The 17,372-nt window shown below is 46.6% G+C and overlaps 1 protein-coding gene across 1 annotated transcript in view; it reads left to right on the forward strand.

Moving 5' to 3' along the window:
• Positions 1 to 17,372, forward strand: part of WIPF1 (WAS/WASL interacting protein family member 1) — a 114,693-nt gene continuing 97,321 nt past the window's right edge. The window contains exon 1 of the mRNA XM_060152615.1: positions 1 to 105. The gene's annotated coding sequence lies outside the window, so the exon portion shown is untranslated. The remainder of the gene's footprint in view (positions 106 to 17,372) is intronic.

Genomic DNA, 17,372 nt, shown 5'->3' on the forward strand with positions numbered 1-17,372 from the left:
ACTTTTCCTGCCCGGCTGCTCAGCCCTACGGACTGGGGAGAAGTTTCCCAGAAAAAAATGCCCGGCGCGCCGCGAGGCCCTGGAGCCCCACGGAGCCGCTGCGCGGTAAGGGACGCGCCGCCGCCGCCACCGAGGGCGCGACCGGGTTCCGGGGACTCAGGGCAACGCCCGTGGAGCCCCTGGCAGCCGCCGGGGACCCCGGGGAGGGGCTGGGCGGCGCGGCGCGGCTCGGCGCCGGGTGGGCACGGGCGGGGGCCGCGGGGACGTCGGGGCTGCGTCCGCTGCGGGCGGGGGCGCGGGCGCGTGGTCTCCTGGGGGGCTCGACTCGGGCCCGGCGGCTCGCGCGTCCTGCCGGCTGGCCGGCGGGCGGGGGAAGAAGGGGCCGCGGACCGATGGGCTCCGGACGCGGGCGCCTCTGGGGCTGGGCGCGCTGCTTGGCTCCGCCGAGCCTGGGGCCGCCCGGGGGGCTCGGCCCCGCTCGCGCTGTGGGTACCCGGGGCAGGGGCTTCGCGGGGATGCGCTGGGGCGCGTCTTCCCCCTTGCTCCCCATCTCCAGCGCCGGCGGATGGGGACTTTCGGGCATCCCCGGGGCTAGTTCCTGCTCTGGAGCCGCTTCGCTTTCTTCGCTGGGGAATCGTACCCATCCCGCAACTCGGCTTCCCAAACTCTCTTCCCGCCGGGTGCCCCAGGCTGCTGCTCGCGCAGCGGGCGGTGTAGACGCGCGCGTTCGATGTGTGCAGTGACCTTAGAGGACTTATAGTCCCCGTCAGCGATTTTCTCCCGGGGCCTCTCCCGAACTTTCCGGACAGCTTCACTGCAGTCTCATTCCCTCTACATTTTCTTTTTAAAATAGAACGGTTAAAGAAAGTTGCAAGGGTAAGAGAAACCAGCTGACCCAGTCAGGGGGACCCTAAATCTTCAACTCGTGTTTAGACTTTGAACTCTTTGAGATTAACAAAGGGTGCTTCTGCGAGGGGCCCAGCCTGGCCAGGTCCTTGGTCCTGCTCAATCCCGGAGGAATACATATTCCTTCCTGGGCCACCGGCTCCTGACTTTATCTCAGTTCTCTGGGAAGCCTCTCAGGTTGTCAGCAGTGACTGGATGGACTTGGTACCTTTTTCTGAAAATTGCGTGTCACTATTGTCCCCTGCATGGTCACTGGACCCCACCCCCAATCGCTGGCCGTGGGTAGTCCCAGGCTTTAGGCGGTGCAGCCGCGGAGCCCCTGGACAGAGTCCCGCCCTAGGTGGGTTTTCTTTTGCCAGTTTCCCAAGGCAATTCCAAAACAATACTGCAGCTTCATTTTGAGTCATTGGCATATTTTTTCCTCCTCAAAAAAATGCCTTTTTCTCTAGTGGATAAAATAACTCCGAAGAATTTTCCTTTTCAGTTTGCATAAAACTGTTTGACTTCCGGAGGTGAGAGGTCCCGCATAGGCCAGCAATATTTACATCTTAATCCCTCTTTACAGTGCTTACAACTCTGCCTTCACTCTTGCTGTGTATCTTTACCTGCCTGACATCCCCACAAGGTTGAGTTTCTCAGGGACCAAATCCGCCGCCACCTGTAGGAGCCCATTACCTGTTGAGTGGAATTGTGCAGACTAGACTCTGCAGATGTTATTAAAACATTTTAATATCATCTTCTTCCTTGGGACCTACCCAACCTCTGACATCATTTTGGCTCCCTGAGCAGCACATAAACTCTTCGGTTTGTGTGCTGTAGAACAGAGAGATTTGTAAGCAAGGTAACATCAGATTCTGGTACATTTAGAGACAATGAGATTACTTCCAGGTGGAGAGATTCATGCCTTCTTTCATTTGTTTGTTCATTTCAGCAATTAAGTGTCTACTGTGTGTTCAACCACTTTTGGCCCCTTAGGCATATCATGCATATTGTGTACCTTGAGCCTCACTTATCTCATCCAAGAAATGGGGTTGATAACCTTTGCTCTTCCTCCATCTCATCGTGTGAGGATCAGGTGGGATAATGGCGTGCGAAACAGCAAAAAGCAGCACAGCACAGGGCATTGGAGGGCCACACGGACACAATAAAGGGCTAAAGTTGTGGGACAGGGGCAGTGAGGAGGTGGGATGCCTTTACTTTTTAAACGCACTGTCTTAGTTGCTCTGGCCAGGGATGAGCCCGCTTTTGTGGGAAGTATTTGTTACTGGGTCTGCGTCACTGTCTTAGATATTTCAGGGTGTTCCTCACTACGGTTGTAATTTTAGGAACATACATGGTTTTTACAGTGCACATCAGGAGAACAGAATTAAAGAAAAGTGCCTTTTGTTGTTGTTGCTGTAACCCCTTCAGTTTTCAGCATCTGTTATTTGGGATTGTGTGTCCCAGAGCCGTCATCTTCCGGAAGCCTGCCCTCCCGTGAGGTCTACCAAATTCCTAATGATTTTCATACAGAGGTTTCTCTGCCACTGTGACCCAGCAATCCACAATTATGTTGCAGTGCTGGACGGTTTGTTAGGCCTTGTGAATAGCCAGGACCCACGTATGTGAATCGGCTCACAGTTGAAATCAAGCAACATGCTCATTTGGCATTGAGGGTCCTTTTAGGGGTCACTGTTGTGCCCTGTGCCACGGTAGAAGGGGAGACCTAGCTCAGAAGCAGATGGGGTTTGGTCCCTGAATGCTTACCTCCTGGTAGAGATGAGACATGGTTTTGAACAGCAGGAATGCAGGGTAGAATGTGGTAAATAAGATGAAAAAAAGGTACAGAGCAAATACAGGGAATTTAGAGGAAAGTGAAATTACTTCCAGCTGGAGGGAGTCAGTCTTCCCTCATTTGTCTATCTAAGGAGTATCTACCAAGCGTCTTCCATGTGCCAGGCATGGGAAGATTCATAGGCACGTGTACATTGTGTTCCATCTTCCCTGCTCCAACTGAGGAACAGTTCAGTTTCCTCCTCCCTGGGAGAAATGAATACTTCCTTACGGGCCTCATTGCCCAGCCCAACATTTATCAGTTGTTCTCACCTTGTAGGGATTATGGTCAGGTTAGAATAATTAACTCTGCCTTTTATACTTGGAAGTAATAAAAACTCTGAGGCTCACCATATTCCCCAGAATACCTTCCATTAGTTGAGAAACGCTATCTACCTAACACGCTTTAACCAGTATTGAAGTACGCTGGTCCTTAGTCGTGGGTGTGACTTAAAAAGGCTTGATTCTGTGAGGCTGGGGTGAGGCCCAGGAATCTATTTTTGAAAGCCCCCCCAGGTGGTACTGACGCACTACCACCTGCAGAGTCCCTAAAGGTAAAACCGTGAGCCAGGGGGTCAGGCAGATCTTCCATTCCCAGCTCCGTCTTCCACATGTTCTGCGACTTCTGTTTCTTTATCTTTAAAATCAGAGTACTGTAACCAACTGTACTACGGGGTTGTTCTGAGGGTCGGATGAAGTCATGGATGTGAATCACGTGGCGGATTATCCAGGACATGCTGCTGCTAAGTATTTGTGGGCCATTATTATTATTATTTTTCTTCAGCGAAGACAGCAAAAGAGATGATTTATTGTACACATGTTACATTCAGCCGCAGCTGAGAACAGAACTAATCCAGAATGTCACAAGTCCAGGGCAAAGGACTGATCAAAACTGGTACCGTTTTGATACCAGCAAGATGGGCCTCTCAGAGGTGGTCGAGGTGATCAGAATGGCCATAAATGTTCCAGATCCATTGAGACAAGTTCTAGACAGTTGGCATGCAGTCCGACGACTTGTACCAGCGTGCCTGGCCTCTGGCTTCCCTTGTTTCTGCTCCCGTGGCTTCCATGGGTGTACGAGTTTACTTGGACCTCTGCCCCATCTCTCTTCTTTTGCGCTTCAGCCTGCGCCTTTGCTTCTTCCTCCACCACCACCTCCTCTGCTTCTCCCCAAACTATCCTTCCTCTCCCAACAGCTCTTGGGCACCCTTGAGAACCCAGTGATCCAGAACGATGGCGGCCTTCCCTTGCCACGTCTACTCCCACGGTCTCCAGTTCTTACAGCCTCAGCCCACTGGCAGGGACTGCTCACCTTCGCTCTCGTGGTGCGGAGGTTTCTCAGAAGATGGCGCCAAGGCCGAGACTGGGGGTCATTGTTATTATCAGTGTTAATTTGCGCAAAACACCGTGTAGGTATTCCTCTTTCCATGTGGAAATTAAAGAAGAGCCTAAACATAGGAACTGCTTTTGTATATAAAGTAACACATAATGATCCCTCAGCTGTCTGTAGTTTATTGAGCATTTCACACTGATCACCTCATGTATTATCTTAACAGCTGAGGAGGAGGGATATCACAGAGGAGAACATCAGTGTGGGGGGTGAGGGGAGGGCTACCAGCCTGTGGTATCTGCTTAGCCAATCAAGCTACTCTGTTGAGACGACCAGGGCAGATAAAGGGCCAGGGGAAGAAAGATGTGCTACATTCCTGTCCCTTTGGCACCAGGAAGTGCTGGGGTAACATGTTGTGGTGGTCGCACAGGGGCCCTCATCCGTGTGGGGTGACCAGGGGGACCGCCTGTCCCAGGCCAAGCTGCTTTGGTCACAGGTAGAGCGCCCACGCCCACCGGATGGGAGCAGCTCTGCTCTCGTGTTCTCTGGCGGCCAGGAGTCAAGAAACGTTGGCTGATTCCTGGGGAGCCTGCTTAGCATTGCAGCCTTCAGGTCAGGCATCCATACTTGGTGAGAAGTCAAAAATAATTGACTTTGCTAATACTCAATAAAAGGAGAACGTAGCTAAAATAAACAGGCAAAACAATCACCTACAACTTTCATTAGTTTAGAAGCTTCAGAAACATGGTTCATATTGTAAAACCATGTTGCTGTGATGTTATACAAGTAGTCATCCCTTGGTGTCCGAGGGGCATTGGCCCAGGGCCCCCTGTGGATACCAAAATCTGCAGATGTATAAAAATCTGCTGACTATAACAAAATCTGCTGACTCTAACATTTTAGCATTGCCTACGAGGGATATATTGTTTCTCTTCTAATAAGCCATCTTTCCACTGTAACTCAGTAATTTCCTTTTAATTTCCTTTTATTGCTTAGTTATATTAATTTAAGTGAATCAGATTTTCAAAGCTTTCTGTGATCTGGCCCAAGCTTTACAAAATCTCTCCTTCCTTTCCTTCCTTCCTTCCATCCTTCCTCCCTCCCTCCTTTCCTCCCTCCCTTCCTCCCTCTTTCCTTTCTTTAACATTACCACTTACTGTGTGTCATTTAGTTGAATCATTTAATAGTCACACAGCCCCGTGAGGTAGATTCTATACATGGATGTGGAGCCTGAGACTGAGAGAAGTTCAGTAACTTGCCCAAGGTCACACAGCTAGTGACAGAACTAGCATTCAAGCCTGGGGCAGTCTGATTCCAAGCTCTGCACTTTTAACCCTTAACTTCACCTTCTGCTGTATTATACACGACTTTTCATTGCTGTGGACTCCAGCCAAAGATTCTTTTCCATTCCCATCTGTATGCCTCTGCTTTGCCATTTCTTCTCTTGACACTGCCCTTCTCCTCACTTGTATGTTGAATCCTATAGATTCTTCATATTGGCCACAAGTACTTGTTGAGAAGAAAAATAGCAGACTTTGTTAATACTCAATAAGAGAAGAATACAGCTAAAATAAACAGGAGACACAATCACCTACAAATTTTGTTAGTTCAGTGGCTTCGATGAACATGGTTCACATTGTAAAAACATGCTTCTTAAGAAAAGTCGAAACGCCGTCTTCTTCTGGAGCCGATTCATCCCTCTTCTTAGTAAATTCTCATTGCTGTCTGTTTGGGCCTCACCTGTGGCTCGGAATCCACTCTATTCCGTATTGGAGTCACTTGCATGTGTTTTTTTCTCCCTCATTAGATTGTAAACTCTTTGAAGGAAATAACTTAATTTTTTTTTTTTTTACATTCTCTCAGAAACAGTAGGTTCTTGTATAGTAGGTTCTCAATTAATGTTTGTTGAATGACAGTTTATTTCCACCACTCTGGTTGTAAGGTTTGAGGTGAGTGAATTTTTTATGAAGGCAAAATCGATTTTGATGTTGGCTTCTGAAGATGCTGGGAAACAAGTTTCATCCTAAGAGTGATTTCATCCTTCACCATGATTGATATGTATAATACATTACTTTTCATCACATACATAAGTATCTTTAAATGCTGTTTATCTTTATTTCTTCCAAATTGAAAAATAACAATGATCCTAATAATAAAGGAATGGGATTTTGTGTTCTTGTGGGGAATGTGGAAATTATTATTGTAGAACCTAAGAAGTAACATTTCCTGATCTAATGCCTGTATGTGGTTCACTTCCACATTAGTGAGTGTTCAGGCTCTCCCACCCACGGATTTTCCATCTTTTTCTTTGAGCTAAGAGGTGATGTACAACTTGAGAAAGGAGTTTAAGCAAAATTGAAGGACATTAGCCTCTCCCCAGACTGCCACAGACTCCTTTGTATTTGGAGGATAAATAGTTCTCTCAGGTAAGAGGTGTCTGCAGGAGGAAGGAAATGGTGAATAAAATGGAAAATTGAGGGCCAAATAGTTTCCTTGGCCAGAGGAGTCAATTACGATTTAAAATAAAAGTTAATTTTACATATGTTCTATTTTTCTTACATAGGCAATACACACACACATAAATATATATATATATACACACACACATTTACATTATTTAAATATATATTTTGTCTCATAGGCAATACTTGGTTACTTTAAATACTGAATATGTAATGTGTACACCTTACCTCATTGTAACAGCTAAACACAGCTTGATTACATTCCTCCTATTCTCCCTCCTCCACCCCACATGTTTGAGACTGGGTTATTTGCATTTTGCTTGCCTGATAGTTTTAGCGTTTCTTGGACATATTGCTACTATGTTCTTAATAGTTGCATGGCATTCTGCTGTCCGGCTGGATATATTTTCCTGTTCAATGACCATCTTCTCATCTGTTAGCTCTTGCTAATGATGCCCAGACAGCTAGTCCATTGAGTCAAGTCAGACAACCAACCAATTCAGTGACAGCATCAATATAATCATTTAGTTGGCTTACACAGACCAAATGGGCAGTTGGTTGAATTTCTTGCTTTTCAACCACTTGTGTGTCACCCAGCCCGTTTCTGAAACTTCCCGAGCATTTTTCTATAGACGTATGCAGGAGATTAGGTCTGTTGACTGAAGAATTTAGGCCTGGGAGGGACCAAGAAAGAAATCTGGCCACATCTTTGATGCAATTTTGAAGTGTTGAACATGTTATCAAATAATATTTCAGGAAACTCTGAGACTATTTTCTGCCCTAGGCAGGATAGATTTTGAAAGCAGAGAACCTTTAGACCTTGGAGAAGATCTTGAGAAAACATGTACCCTAGCTATTTTTTTTAAAAAAATGTAAACAGTGAGGTCAGTGTCTTCACCACAGTAGACTTGTGTTATGGGGATGGATATTTAAATAGAGGAGACAGATCAGCCAGACATAAAAGGGGAAGAATTGGGTATTCTGGAGCAGGCTCATGTAATGTAAGGAGCACACGTATGTGCTGCGGGAGGGTCTTTCAGGAAGGACCGGGGTGATGGATTGAGAGAAAAGGGTGGGGGCAGGGAGAATACAACAAGACGAAACCAGTTATCTTTCCCAGGCCCCAGAAGGCAGGCTGGGGGACACTAAGACAAGTTTTCAGATGGTACTGACATTTCTAATTCAATTTTTGAGGGCCTAGAAAAAGGCAAAGTAGTTGAAGTCTTTTTAAAAATCTTTAAAAACTAGTAATTTACTTTAGCAGTGCCTATTCTTATCTATTAGAGCAAGACTTTGATTGCCGCACATGGTTTAACATTTAACCCAAAGCATCCGTTTAAATAATCCCAGGTTTTGTGAGTCAAATGCCACATTATTCTTTTCCCTAGAGTTTTAGCACTGCTTAAAAAAAAAAAGCCTCACGTGTTGTTTGAGACAAAATAAAAAATTAGATCATTGTTAAAATTGGGGATTACTTTACGTGGTACTTTACAAAGATGTTGGAGCTAGAACCTTATTAATTAAACATTGTAAACCTTTCCCCCCCTTAATCCTCTCCCTTTGATGAGGAACTGGCAGGAGAAAAAGAGAAAACAATTCTCAGTTGGTTAAAGGACTGTGCATGGGGTATTATGGTATACCTTTAACCACAACATTCCTTTCTGTACAGAATTTTTGCATACATCATCTCTACTTTGCTGTGATGAAACATGTCCCTTTTGTCAACCACCAAGCCAGGTGCTCAGTCTTTCTAATTCAGTCTTTGCTTCCTAGTTTTTGCTGAAAATGTGACTCTTATCACTTAAAAAAAATTAAATTATAGTTTTTACCTTGTTGAGATTACAAAAGTATTATGTGCTTGATATAAATAAAACAGAAGAGAAAGCCATATACAAAGAAAAAGTTAATTTTTCTCCTATGTCTCTCAAATCTAACCACTCGAGGTAATCAATATTACCAGTTTGGGGTGTGCCCTTCTTTTCTCTTTGCTTATAAAACTATGTACAAATATATATGCACATATATAGTTTTTCTATTAAAAATAGAAACCTTATACACATTAGGCTACATGATTTTTAATTGCGGCATAATTGACACAAAACATTGTATAAGTTTAAGGTATACAACAAGTTGATTTGATACACTCATATATTGTAATATATTACCACCATAGATTGGCTAACCTCCAACATGTCACATAATTATCATTTCTTTTTAGTGATGAGAACAGTTAAGATCTAGTCTCTTAGCAACTTTCAAGTATTTAAAACAGTATTGTTAACTGTAATCACAATACTGTACATTAGATCCCTAGAACTTATTCATCTTCTAACTGCAAGTTTGTACCCTTTGACCAACACCTTCCCAATTCTCCTACCTCCCTCCACCCTACCCTGGCCCTGGTAACCACCATTCTAATCTCTGGTTCTACAAGTTCGGCTTTTTTAGATTCTACATTTAAGTGAGATCATACAGTATTTGTCTTTTTCTGACTTATTTCACTTAGCATAATACCTTCCAGATCCATCCATGTTGTCAGAAATGGAAGGATTTCCTTCTTTCTCTTGGCTGAATAATATTCGTGTGTGTGAGATATTTTCTGTATCCATCCATTGATGAACACTTAGGTTGTTTCCTTATCTTGGCTGTTGTAAATAATGCTACCATAAACATGGGGGTGAAGATATCTTTTTTGATATCCACAAGATTTATTTTTTATTTATTTACTTTTGGCTGCGTTGGGTCTTCATTGCTGCACGTGGGCTTTCTGTAGTGTGGTGAGTGGTGGCTACTCTTCGTTGCGGTGCGTGGGCTTCTCATTGCAGTGGCTTCTCTTGTTGCGGAGCATGGGCTCTAGGCACACGGGCTTCAGTATTTGCAAGCGTGCGGGCTCAGTCGTCGTGGCACGCGGGCCCTAGAGTGCGTGGGCTTCAGTAGTTGCGGCGCATGGGCTCTAGGACGCGTGGACTTCAGTAGATGTGGCATGCAGGCTCAGAGGTTGTGGCTCGCGGGCTGTAGAGCGCAGGCTAAGTAGTTGTGGCTCACGGGCTTAATTGCTCCGCTGCGTGTGGGATCTTCCCGGACCAGGGATTGAACCCATGTCCCCTACATTGGCAGGCGGAGTTTTAACCCCTGCGCCACCAGGGAAGTCCCAAGATTTTTTTTTTTAACATAACAAAACATTATAGCCATTCTCTCCAAATTAAAAACTCATTTATACTATGGCTGACTGATATTCCGTAATTTAACCATTCATATTATTTCAAGTTTTGTGCTACTACAGTTCTTCCCCGAATATCCATGTGTTCAGAACATACTAGCATACAGAAGCTTTGATTTCTGTCACAGTCCCTAAAGTGGTATTACTTTCTAAAAGTTGTAGTAATTCATAGTCCTACTAAAACTATTTGAAAATATCTGTTTCCCCACATCCTTGCCAGTGTAATTCATTTTAGAAGTATAAACTTTCTAATCTCTTTTTCCTGTTTTGTTTCACATGATTTCTTTAGGGAGCACTTGTCACTCTCTTTACCTTTTTTTCTTTTTTAATTCCATTCATTTGAATTATTCATGCCCTGTCTTTTCCTTAATTTTCTAATGTGCATATGGTTTGTCTTCTAGACCTGGAGAAGAGAAACTTGAGCCTAAGCTCACTGAGCTTAATTGTTCTGTATCGAAATGAAACAAAACACTTGATATCTACATATAAAAAGTAAATACAGAACTTTTGATTCCAGTTTTCTCTTTCTGAAGTCTATTATGTAAGAAATGTCTCAGGAAATATAAATGTCTTACCAGGAAAAATGGAAACTTATAAAACGCAAAGATGGGAAATTTTAAAGGAGTTTTAAGCTTGCACAGCTAACTGGGTTTCCCTCTTGAATCTTAAAGTCTGAAGACAAACATTCTTTGAGAGCATTAGTTATAAGTTATGCTGAATTACATCAAGAGGAAAAAGTGAATCATAGCAGATAGGAATTTAAACCTGGAGTGTGGTTGAAAGCCCCTGCCCTTGTTGCTCCTGCTTGTTTTTCTGGGAGGTGAGACTAGATTCCACTGCTCCTGTCCTTGTAGTTGCTGAGTTCACTATAAAATTATTTGTATATAACTCCAGCAGTACATTGGTTAATCAGAAACAGCTGTACAACTGGATTCATTTATATGAACAGAATAACTAAATCAATCTGCAAAATTTCTTGTATCTGGGTAGGTCGGGCCAACATTGTGTAGCCCAGAATAATAACAGTGCTTTGTAACTAACCTGACACAGATGGCAAAAAGATTGTGTCTGGGCAGCAGACGTTGGAACTGAAAATTAAGAAGCCCTGTGAGTCCATGATATCTGCCATAATAAAATGTTGCTCTCTTTTTAATGTGAGTGTTTTAAAGGCTAGGAAGCTTCATAAAGGGATGTCCTGTTTAAGAAAGAACACATCAGAGTTGGACCCTCTGAGAGTTGGATCTCCTGAATGAGGCTGAATTGTCCAGATCAGTGTCCCCGGAAAGATCAGTTTGTACCTCCTGCCAAACTGTCGGGGCTGCGACAAGCCAAGGGCCTCCTGCTGGGAAGAGGCCACAGACTAGACGGGCAAACTGACGTGTCTGCCTGGAGGGAGCCAGGCCAAGGCAGGGAGAAGCACGAGGTTCCAGGCGAGACTGAGGCTGAAGTCCGGGCATAATGGAGCCAGAGGAATTCCTCAGGACGTGTGTTCTTGTGCAGAACCCTAAGGTCCACGGGAGCTGAGTGAGTTCAGTTCAGAATGCAGCCTTGTCCATATGCCTCTCATAGTCAGTCTTTTTTTTTTTTTTGCGGTACGCGGGCCTCTCACTGTTGTGGCTTCTCCCGTTGCGGAGCACAGGCTCCAGACGCGCAGGCTCAGTGGCCATGGCACACGGGCGCAGCCGCTCCGCGGCATGTGGGATCTTCCCGGACCGGGACACGAACCCGTGGCCCCTGCATCGGCAGGCGGACTCTCAGCCACTGCGCCACCAGGGAAGCCCCACAGTCAGTCTTAATGGAGACTTCAGTGCAGTAAGATGGGAGGTCTGATGAGAACAGGAAAATCTCTAGATCTTGAGTCTCCATGGGTGGCCCAGTCCTGCAGGACTGAACTCTCCACCACTCAAAAAAACAGGTTATTCTCAAGGCCAGAAATCCACTGGCCCTCAACTAGCCAGAGTCCTAAGTCTGGACTGGGTTCTGGGTACCTGGTTGGCCTTGGTAGGTAGCTGTATTAGGTATTAGCCAGAGAGTGGCAGTGAGGGAAAGTGGTGCCCAGGGGGAACTGGGCACAGACCATAGTTTTGGCATTGGGATTTGCAAACACTCAGCTTCTTGGGGTGCTCATATGCTGTTGCCTGAGGGCATGTGTCCCCTCTGCCCTGCCTTCACTTTCACTCTGCCCCTGGTTTTGGATGTCCATCAATCCTCAGAAATAGACTCTTGAAAGTCAAGTCACTTTCAGGCTAAGACCTGATATCAACCAGCTTATTACTTAATTCCTTTTGCACTGAATCCTCTGCTAAAGGTAGAGTAGTAAAGTGAAAAGTGCAGAAGAGCCGTAGACTAGGAGTTTACCGTTGTTTTATAATCCCAGCTTTCTTGCCTAGTGGTCACATGACCTTGACAACAATAAAACACTGTGCAAAAATAGAGTAGGGGAATTTGTAAGAATGGGAAGAAGGCTGAGGCTAGGATGTCTGTGATGCCTGTGGTGGGACAGACCCGACATCTCCAGATAAGGCACTGTCTAAACAATGCAGTTGTTAACAGTTTAACTTATCAGTCAGAAATTTGATAAGTCTGAAATGTTACTTTACCTGTTTTTGACTAAGTATTAGGTAAATAAGGGAGAGAAATAGATGTTTATCTCATTCCTCATTTAGCTAAAATAGTGTGGCTGTGTGACGTGGAACTCATAGGGTTCTTCATTAATACTTGAATCTTACTGTATGCTTGAAAAAAGACCATTAGCTATTATCCCAAGATTTTCTTGTAATGTTATTTGTGGGAGTGAGACGTGAACCAGATGAGCCCAGGTATGCCTGGCAGATCTTATTTTATTTACATCCAGTGAAAATCACACTAGCTCGTGTGTACCTACACACATCCATTATACTCACTTTTATTCTGTATTAGTGCACACATGGTCCCAACCCTGAAACCACATGTCCTTATCATCTACCACCCACGGGTGCATGTGTACACACACACACACACACATACACACACACACGTGCACACACATGTCATTGGCTTACCCCTTTTAAAGAACACTTCAGATAGAGCCAGGAAGTACCAATTCTAAATGTTGCTGGGAAAGCACATGGATTGCTGAGTTTTGTACACATCTGCCTTTGCAGTGTCTTAGAAAGCAGAGGTCATTGCTCACTAATGTGCCCTTTGTACAGTCTCAGACCAAACACCAAATGCAGGTGACTGTAAGTGTGCGCTTTGGAGGATGTTCACTACGATGGTGGGGATTCCCGGGGGTGGAGAAAAATACCCACTTGGGGCTTTGCCTTGGGAGTTCTGCAGTGACCATTGATTGGTGGTTGTGACCATCACTGGGTGAGTGTCTTGTTTGTGTTTCTTAATCCTGGTCTGAGGAACAACACATTGCTGTTTTGGCTCAGAGGCAGACCATCTTGGATGGCATCCAAGAAACTGCACACTGCTCTTGCTTCTTGAGATTGGTGCTAACATTACAGGGTCTCCAGTTGTGCATAGAAAGATCCTGGACCAACACACCTGTAAATGGTACCCCTGTGGACTCTTTGCTTTACAGAGAGGTTAGACAAACTTGGCCACCCCGGAAGCTGAACCTTAGGACTGGTGCCCGAGGGAGCCCAACCACCATTTGTAGATAAGGTTGTGACTAGGAGAAGATGTTTTCTGAGTTCCAACCCAGATGCCCATGGAAGGATGGAGGCCTAGTAGAAACTTCCCCTTTGTCCCCTTCAGCTCTGGCCCCAGCAACACAGAGGGAGGAAGGAAAAGGGAGGATGTTCCTGGTGGTGGAGAGAGTACAGAGGTCAGCAGTGATAACAGGGAAAGGATCTGGTGGTGCTGAGCTACGGGGAGACGCCTCAGCAGTGGGAGTGAAGGGACTCGGATCCTAAGCGTCCTCTGCAGGGTAAGAAGCTTCCTGACCTAAGGATGTTGCTGGGTGGGGGCCCTGGAAGTGCAGGGAAAAGTGGTGAGCTGCACTAAGCGGTGGCCGCCCTTACTAAGAAGTCATTAGGAAACAGAAGCAAGAGGGTGCCTGCCTGCTCTCGCTTACAGACAGAAGTCAGGAATGAATTATTCCTCTTCAGATTTCTAGTAATGATGTTTGGACAAGGAGTAACAATAACAGCATCTAATAACATTGATATTGCTTAGTATGTGCCAGGTAATGTTCTAAGTGCTCTGAATTAACTCACTGAATCCATATAACAACCCTAGGAGGCAGACACTCTTATCTTCATTTTACAGATGAGGAATTTGAGGATGGTCAGCTTGTCCAAGTTCACGTGGCTAACTTGGCAGAGGTGAGAGTCAGTCGAGTCCGTGTGGCTTCAGAGCCTGCTCTGAACCACAGTGCCCACCTGCCCCTTCAGTAAGGGACATTCAGCTGTAAAGGACCTAGGTGGCCCCAGCTTTCTTCATGTAGATGGTTGACCATTGATCCATTGTTCTGGGGAAGTAACCTGGACTTCCTGTTTCTCTGCATACTTCTGGGTTAGTGTCACCAATGCATTGCAAAAAGGACAGCCAGAAAAAATAAAGACCAACAGCTGACCTGTCAGCAGAAGGGCCTGCTCTTTTCATGCTGTTTGGAGTACCACATTAGCTTTACTCTGAATCACCCACTTCAACACCTGACACCCGTCACAGCCATACATTCTAAATGACCCCTAAGACTTCAGCAGTCTCTAATGAGGAAGAAAATCTTCCTAGAGTGTCACAAATGCTGCCTAGTATCATGGACTAGTGACACATGATGTTCTCAAGAATAAATGAACAGGGGCTTCCCTAGAGGCACAGTGGTTAAGAATCTGCCTGCCAATGCAAGGGACACGGGTTCAATCCCTGGTCCAGGAAGATCCCACATGCCATGGAGCAACTAAGCCCGTGCATCACAACTACTGAGCCCAAGTGCTACAACTACTGAGCCCAAGTGCTGCAACTACTGAAGCCCGCATGCCTAGAGCCCATGCTCCACAACAAGGGAAACCACCGCAGTGAGAAGCCCGTGCACCACAACGAAGAGTAGCCCCTCCTTGCCACAACTAGAGAAAGCCCGTGCGCAGCAACAAAGACCCAACACAGCCAAAAAAAAAAAAAAATTAATTAAAAATTAAAAAAAAGAATAAATGAATGACATTCAACCTGTGGGGAAGGAGTATAATATTCAACTATAAAATGTAGAATCTTTCATAAAATCCCAGAATGTTGGACATGGGAAGCCAAGCGAAGAGGAAGACCATTTTGCCTAACCTCTCGGTAGAAGGAGAACCCCAGAGAAGTTATGCGACTTGCCCAAGGCCAATGGCTAGTTGGTAACAGGCCTGCTGAGTTCCAGTCCAGTTCTCTTTCCTCTGCCTGAGACTGTATAAAATATTCTGTAAGTGATTTTCTTACTAAATTACAGATGAAACAAAGAATGGTCTATTTCTTTGCTGGGCAGGGCCAAGGTTAACCCTGACTTAAAGATGTGAGGGACGCAGCTGGACACCTCCTTCAGGTACAGGACGCAGTAAGCCCAGGTGAGGAAAAGGCAAGGCAGGGTTCCAGTGGCCGCTGCTCCCAGGGAGTTTGCAGTACTGAGCCTCTGCCTTCTAGAAGGTCCCTGGTACCCTCTGCTCAAGTCTGTTTTGGAGGTTAGGGAATCAAACTGACTCGGCTTATAGCAGAGTTCAGTGGGGGACGTGAGGGAGAGGAGGAAATGGTCACTTCCTATCCATAGAGAAAAATGTTTCTCAAAACCCTGCTGCTGTCAGGCAGCCAGGCCTTAGCCAAGCTCTGGCCATATTGGCCTTGGGGCCCGAGAGGCCTGCCCACTACAGGGCTCTTTCTTGCTCCACTGCTGGGATGGAGAACATCGAGCCCTTCCTGGAAGAGGCTCAGGCAGCCTGCGGAGGCCTGCCCAGGGGGCTCTGGGCAGCCCTGCCCCTGTCTGCAGCCAGGACCACAGGGCTCGACAGCCATTTCTGCGGACAGGGACAACTACAGGTCACCTTCGTACCTGCAGAGCAATGACCCAGGGATCCCCACAGGCAAGAATGGAGAGGAGGTCACATAAAGACAGAGACCCAGGCCTGGAGGGGCATCCAGAGCTGTTTTCCCCACCTCTGGGCTGCACTGCCTCCAAATAAGCCCAAAGTGGGCTGTAAGGTAAAATTGTCAGGGCTGATTTCAGCCCTGGTCAGTGTGATCCCACCCTCAGCAGAAGCGTCTGGCGGGGAATCGAGGGGCATTCTCCACAGTGCCTGCAGAGACCGGGACGAGCAGTCCCTAAAGGTCCCCTCCCCAAGGGGCAGGGCTGCTTTACTCCTTCAGGCCCCACTGGCCGCTTATCTGTCCATCTCATCAAGCCCAGGGAAGGACAGAATAGAAGAGCTCTCCGGAGAGCAGGAGGTAAAACAAAACCCGCTCCATTCTCAAGCCCGTCCGATGTGGGAAGCTTTTCAGGGAGGTGTGCTGCTCTGAGCCCCAAGGGGCCTTTCCAGCCTCAAATCCACAGGTCGCCGCTCTTGGTCAGAGGGTAACAGGATCTTTGTGTTTTTCTGATGTGACCCGGAGCCCTTCTGTTATAGAATTAAGGAAGAAACCAGAGGCAGAGCTAGGATTCAAATTTAGAAGGTTGTGCTGTCCAATTCTGTGGTCTCCGTGCCTTGGCTTGGTTAGAACGACAGTTTTTTGTTTGTTTGTTTGTTTGTTTTGTGGTACGCGGGCCTCTCACTGTCGTGGCCTCTCCCGTTGCGGAGCACAGGCTCCGGATGCGCAGGCTCAGCGGCCATGGCTCACGGGCGCAGCCGCTCCGCGGCATGTGGGATCTTCCCGGACCGGGGCACGAACCCGCGTCCCCTGCATCGGCAGGCGGACTCTCAACCACTGCGCCACCAGGGGAGCCCAGAACGACAGTTTTGGTGAGCTGTGCTGTGCGAGCAGCAGCCACCCCCGTCCTGCCTCCCTGGCACATGCGGGCTGCTGCCTCGTTGCTGCGTCTCCCCCTCCTCAAGCCTGGATGGTGTGCAGAGTGGGAAAGTGGCTTCCGGCCCTCCCTCTGTGTGGTCGCGGGGTACGGAGGGGACTGCTGTGGGCCAGCCCTGGTGGGTGCAGGTGGGACCCACCTTCTGCTGATCTTACCATCCCAGCTCCAGTGTAAACTGATGAACTCTCATGAAACCAGCGGTGGCCTGCTTGCCAGGAGGAACTAGAGGGTAGCATGTGCTTTAACTGACCCTGTTCAGTAAGTCAGCCCAGGGAGTTCCTCCTTTTTCCCCGCATGAGGTACCTCAGAAGGGCCCAAGGCACGAGAGCTGCACGAATAAACTCGGTCCTAGTACAGAGGCCACAGGCAGGAACCTTGTACCGTGAAGATTCTGGGGTCTGGGAATTTAAGAGACTACACGTGGTTTACATTTTAAAAAAACAGCAAAAAGAAGCATGCTTAGAGTGCCTTATTCCTTGAATGACAGATGCGACAGATCACAATGTCAGATGCCAGATGGCATCTGGGCGATATTTGAAAAGAAATCTCTCTGTGAACAGTGAGTACTCCATGTAAAGAAGCATTATCTAAACTAGCGTTTCAAAACCTTTTTTGACCATGACCCACAGTAAGAAATGTATTCTTCTTTGAGATCCAGTATAG

The sequence above is a fragment of the Lagenorhynchus albirostris genome, chromosome 6 (assembly GCF_949774975.1).
Source record: "Lagenorhynchus albirostris chromosome 6, mLagAlb1.1, whole genome shotgun sequence".
Classification (NCBI taxonomy): domain Eukaryota; kingdom Metazoa; phylum Chordata; class Mammalia; order Artiodactyla; family Delphinidae; genus Lagenorhynchus; species Lagenorhynchus albirostris.